Below are 13,287 nucleotides of genomic sequence, written 5' to 3'. Positions count from 1 at the left end.
CACTACCTCCAGAGGCTTCCCATTTCACTTTTGGGTGGCTCTCATTTTTATGAGTTTTTTTGAAAAATAAAATCTAAATCTGGCTTTTTACAACTTTACCTATTCCATTTACTTCTGCCCTGTGGGAGCCAAGTAGAAAAACAAAATCTTTAAAAAAATGAAAATCATTCAAGCATTTGAAGACATACTCTATGGAATATGTCTTCTGAAGAAAAAGGAGAAACTGAGTCAAAGAGAACTATAAACTGGAAGTCGTTAGAAAAAGTCAGTGAAGGTGGTACTGGATTGGAGAACAGCCTGTAAATACCAAGGCCACATATCATTAGCACCCATAGTAGCACTATTAGTCCCTTGGGTGCTCAGTAATTATATGCTGAAAATTACCAACTGCTTCTATATTTCTAAGGTAGCTTTGTTTAGTAAAAAGAGTGCTGAGCTGGGTCACAAGACTTGGATTGATGGCTTCTGCAGGCAAATCAATAAATTTCTTTGTTTCAATTTCTTAGAAGTAGCTGATATTTATGTAGCCTCTATAGTTACAAAGTACTTTATATATGCTACCTCATTGGAAGTTATTGGCACTGCTGTGATGGTGCAAAACAAAAAGAAAAATAACCTGTTGGCTTTTGGGGGCCGGGGAGACTAGTCTTTCTTGCAATAGGTTACTTCCTTACATTCTAAGCCCTCCTAGCACTTTTCTGGAATCTTTCATGCTAGAAACATCCATACTCCATCCTCCTAGAACATCCTTGTTGTCCATTCTCAGCCTCACTCCCCTGACACCAGATATTCCAAGTATGTGCTGATATCTGCCTATTGTTAAATTCAGCATGAGCATTCACACTTCAGAAATCAGCAAGTGCTACAAATCAGAGATTGATTTATTGTTTTGTTTGTTGTCTATTCTTAAGGAAGTGATGGAGAAAATGTTAATAATACAAATTAAACTTCAAAGTATGTCATATGTACAATTTTTCTTTTTTTGGAGAGCTAGTTGTTAAGTGTTTAACCAGTACACTAATGGACATGCCTGAGTGAGTGAGAATGCATGATCATTTGTAACAAGAAGTTGCCTGTGTCATTGAGTAAGCTGATCCAGCTGTATCAGGGTGTTCCCAGCACTTAGATTCATTCACTCATTTAGCTTCGCCTTTTGGAATTCTTTAATGAATCTCTTTTCTACTTTGGTCCTGAAGGTCCCACTTGCTGCTCTCATTTTGGTGATGTAAGTTCCTTCCAGAGCTGTTTCATTCCCTCATTTTCACCCTTGGGTCTCTTTTTAAGACTTGAACTTTACCTTATGTGAGTTAAACCACTTGTAATAAAGATCTGCTGCTTTCAGCATTCACTTGTCAATCTCTTTTGTGAAACTTCCTTTATTCTCTTGAATGACTATACCCGTCGAGTTTATCATAATGTAGCTGTCCTCTTTGTAAACCTGAAAATTCTATATAAGCATAAGGCCTTTTTGGAGGAGCACTAGGCAGCCACTTGACTTGCAGCACATCTGGAAAGACTATAAGGTGCCTTCATAACTGCTTATAAAAATCCACATAGAGGAATACAAGTGAGAGGCCAATGGAACAGACTTTTGCAAACAATTAACTTGACTTCACTAGTGAAGAGAGAGAAAGAGAAGTAACTATGGAACATGGGGAAGCATGGATGAGAAGACATTGACTCTCAAGCAACTTTACTATTTGAAAAAGAGGAAGGAAAGATATGCTGGGATGAGAACATAGAAAAAAGATAAATGGAAGTATGGGGAAGGGTATATGGAAAGGAGTATTCCCAGTCACAGAACTAATCCTTAGATCTAAGGTCAAGGCACAGCCACAAGGTTAACCAAATAGTTGAATCAGCAGGGTAGAACTCAAAAACAAGATGCCCAGCACTGAGTTATGGGGAAAGCTCTGCTTGCCAGGACATGCCAGGTCTCTATGATATACAGGCGTGTCCTAATCCACTGGTTGAGAAATAGGGCACTAAAATGTCAGACGCTCGAGGGCAGAGATAATATAACATCTAAACAAAACCAAGTGAAAATGACCTACTATAATGCCACATCTGATTTGGGTGCTTAGTCAAAGCTCCATGATGAGGGATGTAAGGGCCCTAGGTGAACTTGTGAAGGAGACAAAGTTCATCTTTAAGGCTTTTCCATCTTACCCTTACAGCATATTCCCCTATTTCTCTTTTCCTGATGAGCTCCTATTCTCTTCTTCATGTCCAGGATGTGGCCAATGTAGCTTCTGTTTCTCCTCTGGTAACATACAATGGTCTTACTATAAAAAAATATACTGTTGGAGGAACTGGATCTTATCTATTTCAACATTCCTGCTCTAAATGAAAACAGGAAACAAAACAGCATTTATGGTGAAATGGAAAGATTAAGTGCCAGGTTCTTGTTGGAGAAGCAGATGAAGTTGGCAGACCTGGCTTTATAATTTCATGGTTATATTCTAATACCTATGAGAAGCATTTGCAAAAAGACTAGTATGAAAGAGTTGCAGCATTTATGGGCCAACATATCTTGGAGAAAGAGTACAAAAATTCCATAGAATGTCTCAGTAAGAGTCTCTCTATTCAATATGTATTTTAATACTTGATGATTTCAGTGGACATAGAGGAAGATGGCAAAAAAATATGTTGGTAAATATAGTTCAAGAGTAAGAAATGAGAGTGGCTAAAGATTATTCAAAAGATGCACATCTATGTATCATGAACACTTTGAGAAGAATCAGGAGACATTGAACATGACAAGCACCAAATAGTATAAAATTGAAATGATTGATTTTTAATAATTAATTTTTTCAATTCACATGCATTTACTTTCCTTCTCACCTCTCCTTCCACCCATGGCTTTGGTGTGGGGGAAGGGGGAGAGAAATGTAAAACCCTTCTTAACAATTATGTATAGTCAAGAAAAACAAATAACCTGAATTGCCAATGTCAGAAAACGTATGTCTGGCTCTGCATTTTGAACCCACTATCATAGGTAGCACTCTTTATCATTAGCACTCTGGAGTCATGGTTGGTCATTGTTTGGATCAGATATTTTAAGTTTTCAAAGTTATTTGTTTTTATAATGTTGTTTCTAGGTACCAGAAGTTCCCAAACTTTCTTAGTTCATGGCACTCTTAGTGTCTCAGTAACTTTTTTACAGCATCCCTATGCCAAAAGAAACGCTTACCATTTATTAAGTAGTTATTGCCAAACAATTTAATGAGTATCTGTGTTCTCACAATTTAATAGCCATTTAAAAGAATAAAACAAATAAATTGAACCAAAAATAACCTTTTCTTTTCATTTGCTGAGGAGATATGCCTGTTGGGCACTGCACAATTTTGCAGACTTTGGAATCAGAATGGACATTAACACCTTCATTTTTGTTCCACATTAGTTTTTGTGTTGTACTTGCTTTTTTTATCATAAAAAAATGACATCACAAACACGAAAGTTCAGGAAGTTACAGCCACAACACAAATTACAAGTCAATAAAACCACATGTCAAACATTTGAGAACCTAATCAAAAGGAATTTAGTAGTGATGCTGAAACTTTGAACTACCTCAAGCCACTAGTCAGAGCAGTGTCCAAGAGATGTCAAGAGCCACAACGCTTCCTATGAAGATTTAAATTACTCTGTGTGCTTCTGTGGGCAGCTCTCTGTGTGACACCGTCTGGGAATCAGGACTATCTACTTGACTTTCTTCACTTTGCATCAGTTCAGAAAGTATTTTCAAGTTTCTCTGAAACCATTCTATTTTTTTTTAATTAAAGAGGTCATCCCTTGACTCACTTCCCCAACATACCTATTCACTGAATGGGTATTGCCTCACTCAAAGTGAGTATTCAGAAAGACCTTAGCTTAAAAAAGCCAAGATCTCCTACTGCATCTTGGGTCATCTCCAGTCATCTTGATCTATATCTGACCGCTGAACCCCGATGGTTCCAGAGGAGAAAGTGGGCTGGTGACTTTGCACAGCCCTCCCTCATTTAAATCCAATTCAGCTGCAAGTCATGCCATCATCCTCCTGATGTCATGGTCTTCTTTAAGAATGAAGGACAACCCATACCACAAACAACCACATCCTTATGGCACAGTAGTATTCCATCACCTTTAATTACTTTGTGACTGTTCAGCCCTTTCCCAATTAAATGGATGCCCTTTTAGTTTCTAGTTCTTTGACATAACAAAAAAGAGCTGTTATAAATATTTTTGTACATATATGTCCTTCTTTCTTAGATTTCTTTGGGATACAGACTTAGTAAAAATAATTGATAACATTTTAAGGAACATAAAATACCTTTATACCAATGTGGGAATCATTTATAAATCAATTATCTGTCTTAGGTTTGAGGCTGGAGAAATAAAATTTCTGTTCTTTCTAAATGGATGACTATGAAATAAGCTAGCAGCTAAGACAGTGAGTCAATAAACATTTATTAAGCACCTACTGTATGCCAGAGGGCATCTAGGTAGTGTAGTGGTTAGAGTGCTGGGTCTAGAGTTATGAAGACTCATTTTCCTGAGTTCAAATCTGACCTCAGATACTTACTTAGCTGTATGACCCTGGGCAAGTCACTTAACCTTGTCTGCCTCAGTTTCTCATCTGTAAAATGACTTGGAGAAGGAAATGGCAAACCACTCCAGTATCTTTGCCAAAAAAACCCAAATAGGGTCACAAAGAGTTAGACACAACTGAAATGACTGAACAACAATGACAATGATGATAGCAACCACAACAAAACATATTCTTATGGATGACCTGGGAGAAGGCTGCCAGCCTGGAGTGGGAGGTCTATAGAATGTCCTCTCACAGAACACAGGAGTATTAGAGATGCCAAAAACAAAAACATCCCAAAACAAATTTACTGAACTTATTTTTTTGCATGTGATTTTATGTAAACTCCTTTCTTTGATGAAGATTGGCAACTCCCTTCATTTTCTAGGCTTTGAGAGTTGCCTAAGTGTACTGAAAAGCTGATTGACTTGCTCATGGTCACATACCCATTATCTCTTTGAAGGAACTTGAACCCTTCCTAACTCTAAGACTATCCCTCTAACTACTATGACCATTACTCAAACTTTTAGTAAGCAGAAAAGTTACAAGAGGTTGTAATATATTTCCCTAAAAGCTCTTAAGTTTTTAACTAGTAGGCAAAAAAGGTTATGACATTCTTTACCTAATACAAATATTTCTTCTACTAGAGTTGAAAGGAAAGAGCACTCTCTAAACAGAAGTCATACTGATAGTTATAGTATACATAGCAATAAATGCATCTAATTCTGCGTAGAGACTTGTTGCAGCAGCTGACTTAATGCCGCAGATAGAGATCTGCACATCAGTGGCAAGTCACTTTGTGATATGGGCAAAAGCAATTACATAAGCAATTGTCAGAAGAAGATGATCTATAATACTGTTTGTGTACAATCTGACCACTAACTTCTTTGGTACAAAAATAAATGTTAATACAAAATAGGAGAAAGAATAAAAATGACAAGAAACATGGTACCCAACTGAAGTAAATAGAATTTGGCTCATTTAAACAAGTTGTTTATACTGAAAGATAGGAAACTGATAAAAGCACAGATATCAAAATAGACTGGCTCCATTTCTTAGGGAAGTTGAACTAAAATCTATCACCAAAATGAAAAGATCAGAAAAAGCCTAGAAACTAACTCAGACAGTAAACACTTAATCTCCTTGCCAAATGGAAAGATATAACAGCCAAAAGCAACATTGATTTAGAATATAAACTTGTTTGTCAAAATCTCACAAAAGTTGTTGTTGGAAGATTATGAGATAACTTCATGAAAAAGTGAGCCTCAAGTGGAAGGGGGAAGAAAAGTTGACATGAAACCTAACTAAAGCAAATCATCACAGTTAAGGAAGTTAAAGGAAGGAGAGAAAATGGTTGAAAATAGGAAAAGAATTATAAATGTTTGTATGAAAAATTCTCCTCTCCATCCAAGACAGTGGAACCACTAAATTCACATTGCGATAAAATAGTTCCTGCTGTGCCACATGAGGAAATGGCTCAATAGTAAAGAAGAAAAATAAAAACATGGAAAAGGCAAATGGAAAGATTGCAAGTCTACACAGAGATATACTAGTGGTGACACAATTTTTGAAGGTATTAAGAGACTGATTCTCAAGGTATCTGAGAGAAAGGATATCAAACATCAGATGGTAGCAGCCCCATGAGCTCAGAGTGTGGGAACACCAAAAACATAAGCAGAAATGAGAGTCAATCCAGGGCTACTGCCCTCTCCAATCTGGTACCTGATATCATGGTTAGGGAGGATCTTACACTGAGAAGAAGGAAGGGCTGGGACACAGACTGGTGACTCACCACACATCTGGAAAACATATCATTTGAACTGTCCAAAGGCAGCAACAAGAAGGATAACTTTAACAGCTCTCCAGCCTTGAATGCCAACAGCCCTCCTCTGGAAGAGCAACCCACTTCAAGCTAGGAAAGCAAGGCAGAGAAATCCACTTCTCAGACCTTCCAGTAAGCATTCCGTCTGCTCACCCTGAGAAGAGAGGGAAAATCAGCATCCTATAGCTACCCATCTACCTACAGGAGGGACTAGAAAGTTAAGGGAAGTAGAGAATGTTGGACCTTTAAGACATATACTGAAATTCCACTCCACCCCCCTCCTCCCACCAGGGCTGTGATATCTAGATGCTTAGTTTTTGCTCTTCTTATCCCCACCCTACAGAACTCAGAAAAATTGTACCCTTGCCCACAGTCCTTAGTGATACTATTAGGGGCTAGTAAGAGCTGCCCACTCTTGGCTAGGAGTGGTGGAGGGAAAACTGTCCACCCAACTTTTTTTGCCTACCTGTAACCAAGGAGGTATGCTATGATTCTCCCTACCAAACCCCAACTTTAAGAAAATAATTATATTATTTAAAATGTAAGTTTAAAAAGTGTTTGGAAAAAATCATGGACCTTATTTTACTGTGCTAAAACAACTCACCCAATTATTCCCTAATTGTGTGTGTCTTATACACTGTGAATGTGCAGAGAGGTGGGTCCTGAATTGAATGGAGTAGACTATATTGCTTTTGAGAAACTAGGAAATACTTTTAGTGACCTTGAGTTTTCCCTTAAAACAAAGTTATATATATTTTAGCATTATCCTTCTTCCCTATGAATTAAACAATCCCGCAGTCTCTGAAAAATGTAAGTTACAGGGACACCTATGGGGCATAATAGGCGAATGAGGGACATGATGAATTCACAACACATTGCCAGTGAAGAATTTTTTCAGGAGAAGAAGTATAACATATGTCATCAGGAAACTATACGGCTGGAAAAGTTAATCAACAAGCATTTATTAAGCACTTACTGTGTGCCAGATATAGTGCTCAGTGCTAGGGAAACACAGAAAAGTAAAAACATTTCCTACCCTTGAGAAGTTCACATTCATTTTTTAAATTATTTTTTTCAATTAACAAATATTTATTTTCTTTCTCTACAACCCCACTCCCCCATGGGGGGTGGGAGTGGAGGAAACAGAACGATTATAACAAATACACATAGTCAAGTAAAACAAATTCTCACATTGTTCATATTCAGAAGTGTGTGTCTCCTTGAGAATATTCAGTGTTACCACATCTCTGTCAGGAGGTAAGCAGCAAGCTTTATCATTCATCCTCTGGAATCATGGTTGATCATCTTGTTACTCAGAGCTCTTAAGTCTTTCAAAATTGTTCATTTTTCCAATGATAGTGTTTTGGTACAAATTGTTCCCTGAGTTCTGCTTACTTCACTTTGCAGCAGTTCATATTATTCCCAGGTTTTTCCTGAACCATCTTGTTCATCATTTCTTATAGCACAATAGTATTCCATCATCATCATATTTCACAATTGTTTAACCATTCTCCAACTGATGAGCATCCCTTCAACTTTTAATTCTTTGCCATCACAAAAAAAAGTTGCCACAAATATTTTTGTACACAAGGGACTCTTTTTTTCTTTTTATCTTTTTGGGGTTTGGGCCTCATAGTGTGATTGCTGAGCCAGATGGCAAGCATTATTTAGCAACTTGAGGGGCATAGTTTCAAAGAAACCAATCAAATGTATATACCATTGGATAATTTGATTTTTTATCTTATGAAAAAGAAAGAAGAAATCAAGCTACTGGTATCAAAATTAAAAAAAAAGTGAGTGCTCTGCCAATGAAGATAAAGGGAAAATAATTTTTAGGAGTTATTTTTCCCAATTATATCCCAGTATAACTAATAATATAAGTGAAATGGTTGAATATTTACACAAATATAAACTACTCAGATTAAAAGAAGAGGAAATACAATCCATAAAGAACCCTATCTTACATGAAGAAACTGAACAGATCATCAACATTTCCATACACTACTAACAAAGTCCAGCAGGAAGAGATAAAAAGAGAAATTCCATTTACAATAACTGCAGACAGTGTAAAATACTTAGGTGTCTACCTGCCAAAATAAACCCAGGGATTGTATGAACATAATTTAGAAAAAAAAAACACTTTTCACACAAATAAAGACAGATCTAAGCACCTGGAGAAATATTAACTGTTCATGGGTAGGCTGAGTCAATGTAATAAAAATGACAATTCTATCTAAATGTATTTATTCAGTGCTATACCAATCAAATTATGAAAGATTTATTTTATAGAGCTAGAAAAAATAGAAACAAAATTAATCTGGAAGAACAAAAGGTCAAGAATACCTAGAGAATCAATGAAAAAAGTGTGAAAGAAGGTAGCTTTAGCAGTTCCAGGTTTCAAACTATATTACCAAGCAGTAAGCACTAAAATGATCTGGTACTGGCTAAGATACGGAGTGCTAAGTCAGTGCAATAGATTAGGTACACAATTCACAGTAGCAAATGAGCATAGTATTTAATAAACCCAAAGATCCGACTCTTGGGGTAAGAACTCAACATATCACAAAAATTGCCGGAAAAACTAGAAGTTCAACAGAAACTAGGTGTAGACCAACATCTCATACCACATAGCAAGATAAGGTCAAAATGGATAAATGATTTAGACATAAAGGGTGATATCACAAGTAAATTAGGGGAGCATGGAAAAATATACCTGTCAGATCTGTGGATAAGGGAAAAATTTATGACCAATCAAGAGATAGAGAGCAACATACGAAATAAAACGGATAATTTTGTTTACATGAAATTAAAAAACATTTGAACAAACAAAACCAATACAGCCAAAATTAGGAGGAAAACACAGAACTGAGGGAAAATTATTTTTTGCAAGTTTCTCTGATAAAGGCTTCATTTCTTAACTGCATAGGGAATAAGCCAAATTTATAAAAATAAGAGCCATTCCCCAGTTGATAGATAATCAAAGGATATAAAAAGGCAATTTTCTGAAGAAGAAATCAAAGCTATCAAGTCACATGAAAAACTGCTCTAAATCACTACTGTTTAGAGAAATGTAACTTAAAACAACTTTGAGATACCACCTTACACCTCTCAGTTTGACAACATGACAGAAAAGGACGATGACAAATGGAGGGCATATGGGAAAATTTGGACACTAATGCACTGTTGGTGGAACTGTGAAGTGGTTCAACCAAGGAGAACAATTTTAAACTATGCCCAAAGTGCTATACAACTGTGCATACCCTTTCCCAGCAAAATCACTAATAGGTCTGTATCCCAAAGAGATCAAAGAGAAGGGAAAAAGCCTTATTTGTACAAAAATATTTATAGCAGCTGCTTTTGTGGTGGCAAAGAATTAGAAATTGAGGGGATGTCTATCATCTGGGGACTGGCTGAACAAGTTGTTGTATATGACCATGATGGAATACTACTGTGCTATAAGAAATGATGAGCAGGATGCTTTCAGAAAAACCTGGGAAGATTTATAGGAACTCTTGCGGAATGAAGTGAGCAGAACCAGGGAAACATAGTACATAGTAAATGCAGTATTATAAAGAAAATCAACTGTGAAAAATATAGCTACTCTGATCAAGACAATAATCCAAGATAATTCCAAAAGACTCATAGTGAAAAATTCTATCCACCTTAAGAGAGTACTGGTGAACTCTGAATGCAGATTGAAGCATATCTTTTTTAAAAGCTCTATTTTTATTGTTTTATTTTGTTTGCATGTTCTTTTACGACATGACTAATATGGAAATATGTTTTGCATGATATCACATTTATAATCAATATCAATTTACTTGCCTTCTCCAGGAGGGGAGAGAGGCACAAGGGAGGGAGAGAATGTGGAACTCAGTCATTTTAAAATGTTTGTTAAAAAAATCTATTTCTTGCTCTATTGTGAACTCTTCCCCTTTCTATAGAGCTCAAATGCATTTTTTTCCCTTGCTCCTTTAATTTGTTTATGATGACTCTATAAGTAAGCTACGTGTTCATTCAGACCTTCTCTTGCTACGTAATATGAGGTGCTTATCTAAACCTAATTTCTGCCAGGTTGCTATCCAGTTTTTCCAGCAATTTTTGTCCACATAGGGAGTCCTTACCCCCATAGCTGGGGTTTGGGGGTTTATCAAACACCAAGCTATTGAGTTTATCCTAAAAATCACAGTGTGGATGAGGCCAACCCTAAGGCTAGAGAGGGATGAGCTCCACATCTTCAAAGACCAATCATTTACTTTGATCAAAGTGTCAATAGACTTCAGTGGATAATAAGCTCTGTACCTCAGGGTCTGGGAATCTAGGGACTTAGAACCCAGAACACTAAGCCTCTCTCTAATGGAAGTCAATGGTGGAAGGCACAAGTAGGGAGTACTGTAAGAAACACTTTCCTTTTCTGCTTTTCTTCTTTCACTTCCATTTCACAGAAAACTAGTAGCCCATGTTTATTTTCCTGTCGGCCTTTTTGAGTAGCTGCTGTAACTATACTCTGCCTTAAAGGGCACAGCCAGTGATTTAAAAGAAAGAGAATACAAATCAAGTTTTGCTGCCTTCTACAGCTCATAAAGTAAAAGTAAGCAAACTTGATTATGCTAATAGAATGCAGTGCAGCGTGACAACAGCCCCAGTGTCCTAACATTTTTGAAATCAGAAACACATTTTTCCCCCATCCTTCCCAACTTTCATCTCTGCTATTCACAGACTTCTCTGCTTTTTCAAGTCAACCTTAAAAGCTCATGGATTCTTAATTTTTAATAAATGAGATATTGATTTATTTTTGCCAAATACCCCAGCAGGTAAACTCTAATTGACTGCTTTTAAAGACCCAGGCTTTTAAAAGTTCTCAAATCCTATAATTATATTCCCTGGTTTTCTCTTGCTTCAAGAGGTTTTAGAAAGCATTCACACCTTAGAGACAATCTTTGGATTAGCTTGCAAAGGCATCCAGAGACTTGCTTCCCTCCCAGAGGCTTAGGACAATAGAGCACTGACCTCTTGCCTCTTAGCCATTTTGATCCTGAATTCTTGTCTCAGAAACTATAGTTTGGCTTGAATCTCAGCTCCATGCTGGAGGACACATGGGGAAAGATGACTTGTTTTGTAGGAGTCAAGTATTTCGTGCTGATCAAAGAAGAGGCAAAGTTACTGAATATAATGGGTTGTCAATTGCCTTCTAGACAACCCACTTCAGCTATAATCTCTTCAAAAAATAAAGAGCCCTAACTAAGGTAGGAGCAACTGGAGCTTTGTCCTAAGGCAGCTCTGGTGATGTTTCCTTCCCTGCCTGCACCACCCTTATTTGTAGTAATGGTGGCAGGTTGCTCATCCCAGGGGTACCTTCTCACCTGCCTGATCTGCTCCTAGGGGTCGTAGTAGCATTGCCCTCACTCCAATTCACATCACCCCATTCCAACAACATTCTAAATGGACCTGTATCCCCACCCTTTGCCCCAAGTACAAATATCATTAGTTACGTCTATGGAATACATAATCTTTCTCTCAGAGGGAATGTTGGAATGGCTTGCCAGCTCATTGACAAGAGAAGTGCAGAGAGAAGGTAGGAGGGAAGAAGATTCATTTCAGCCTTTCAGTCCAAAGTATGCAAACCACCTTTTCATGTGAGATAATTAAGCATTAACCTCTGACATAACAATTAAAAACATGATTATTAATCTAACAGAAGAGACCAACAAGCTAAGCGGAAAAACCAATTTATAGCAAGAATCTTAATCTTTGAGCTACACCTTTGGGTTTGCAGCCTTTCATTTTTCAAAATAAGGCAGCAAGCAAGACTTCTCTCTATCGATAAGGCATAAACATCTCATGGTAGAGTCTATCCAGGATGTTCTACATTCAAAATGTAATAAAAAAAATCAAAGTTATTTAGGAGTTGCAAGTGGCAGAATGCTCTGCAGACAACCTGATAGGATTAGCCACCCTGTTTGTTGATGGTGCAAATATTACTGCCTAGTTAACTGTTGAGCTAATTCCATTACTGGTTGCTTCCTACCTCCCTCAGGTTTGTCCTACCTACTGTAATAATAGTTATCCCATCAAAAGAAATTATTTCCTGCTGCACAAAGAGAGAGACAAGATAGCATATGGTGCTATGCAAATCAGGAGAGATGATGAAAATCACTTCAGGTGGAACTCATATTGGGGAATCTCAATGGGAAGAGAGGCTCCGACCTCATTATCAGGACCACTGTAGACCCATTCACCAAAATGTCCAAAGAGCCAACCGCTATTTCACATTAAGCAAGACTAGAAAATTATCCAGGTTTGCTGGGAAGGATGGCATGAAAGAATATCCTTTGAAAGATTAACACCAAACATTTAAATTTTATTCAAATCGTAAACTATCCTGTAGATAAATTCCCTTTCCATGGATTGCCTCACATTTTCATGAGTTATTTTGTTCTGTGTAATTGTAAATTTTGTGGGAAGATACCCAACGATCTGTCAGCACAGGAAGCTCCTGGCATGGAGATTCCTTCCACTAGCATGCAGGCTACAATTCGAAGGAAAGAAAAAAATTTTATTTACAAAGTTGCTTGCGGTCCTGAGAATTATATGGCTTGCCCAGGGTCACACAGCAAATAAATATGAGAGACGGATAGTTGAATCCTGAGGTCTAATCATTATTCTATTTCTCTAATTGAAATTCATATACATATAAAATGTACACTTTCCGATTCAAAACTCAGCACACATTCTACTGTACTATATACCTCTTGGGAGTAGGTAATCCCTGAGTTAAGGTCTCAAGATCATTTGCATCCTAACAGATGACTCTTAAGACATCAAATTCCTTTCATGTACAAAACAATGAGTCCCTAAAAGCAGAATTTCAGAGACTAGTGATGGGGAACATGCTTTG

This window comes from Notamacropus eugenii, chromosome 7 (genome assembly GCF_028372415.1).
Source record: "Notamacropus eugenii isolate mMacEug1 chromosome 7, mMacEug1.pri_v2, whole genome shotgun sequence".
NCBI classification, from domain to species: domain Eukaryota; kingdom Metazoa; phylum Chordata; class Mammalia; order Diprotodontia; family Macropodidae; genus Notamacropus; species Notamacropus eugenii.
The sequence above is the reverse complement of the archived record's forward strand: the minus strand, read 5'-3'. Positions refer to the sequence as shown.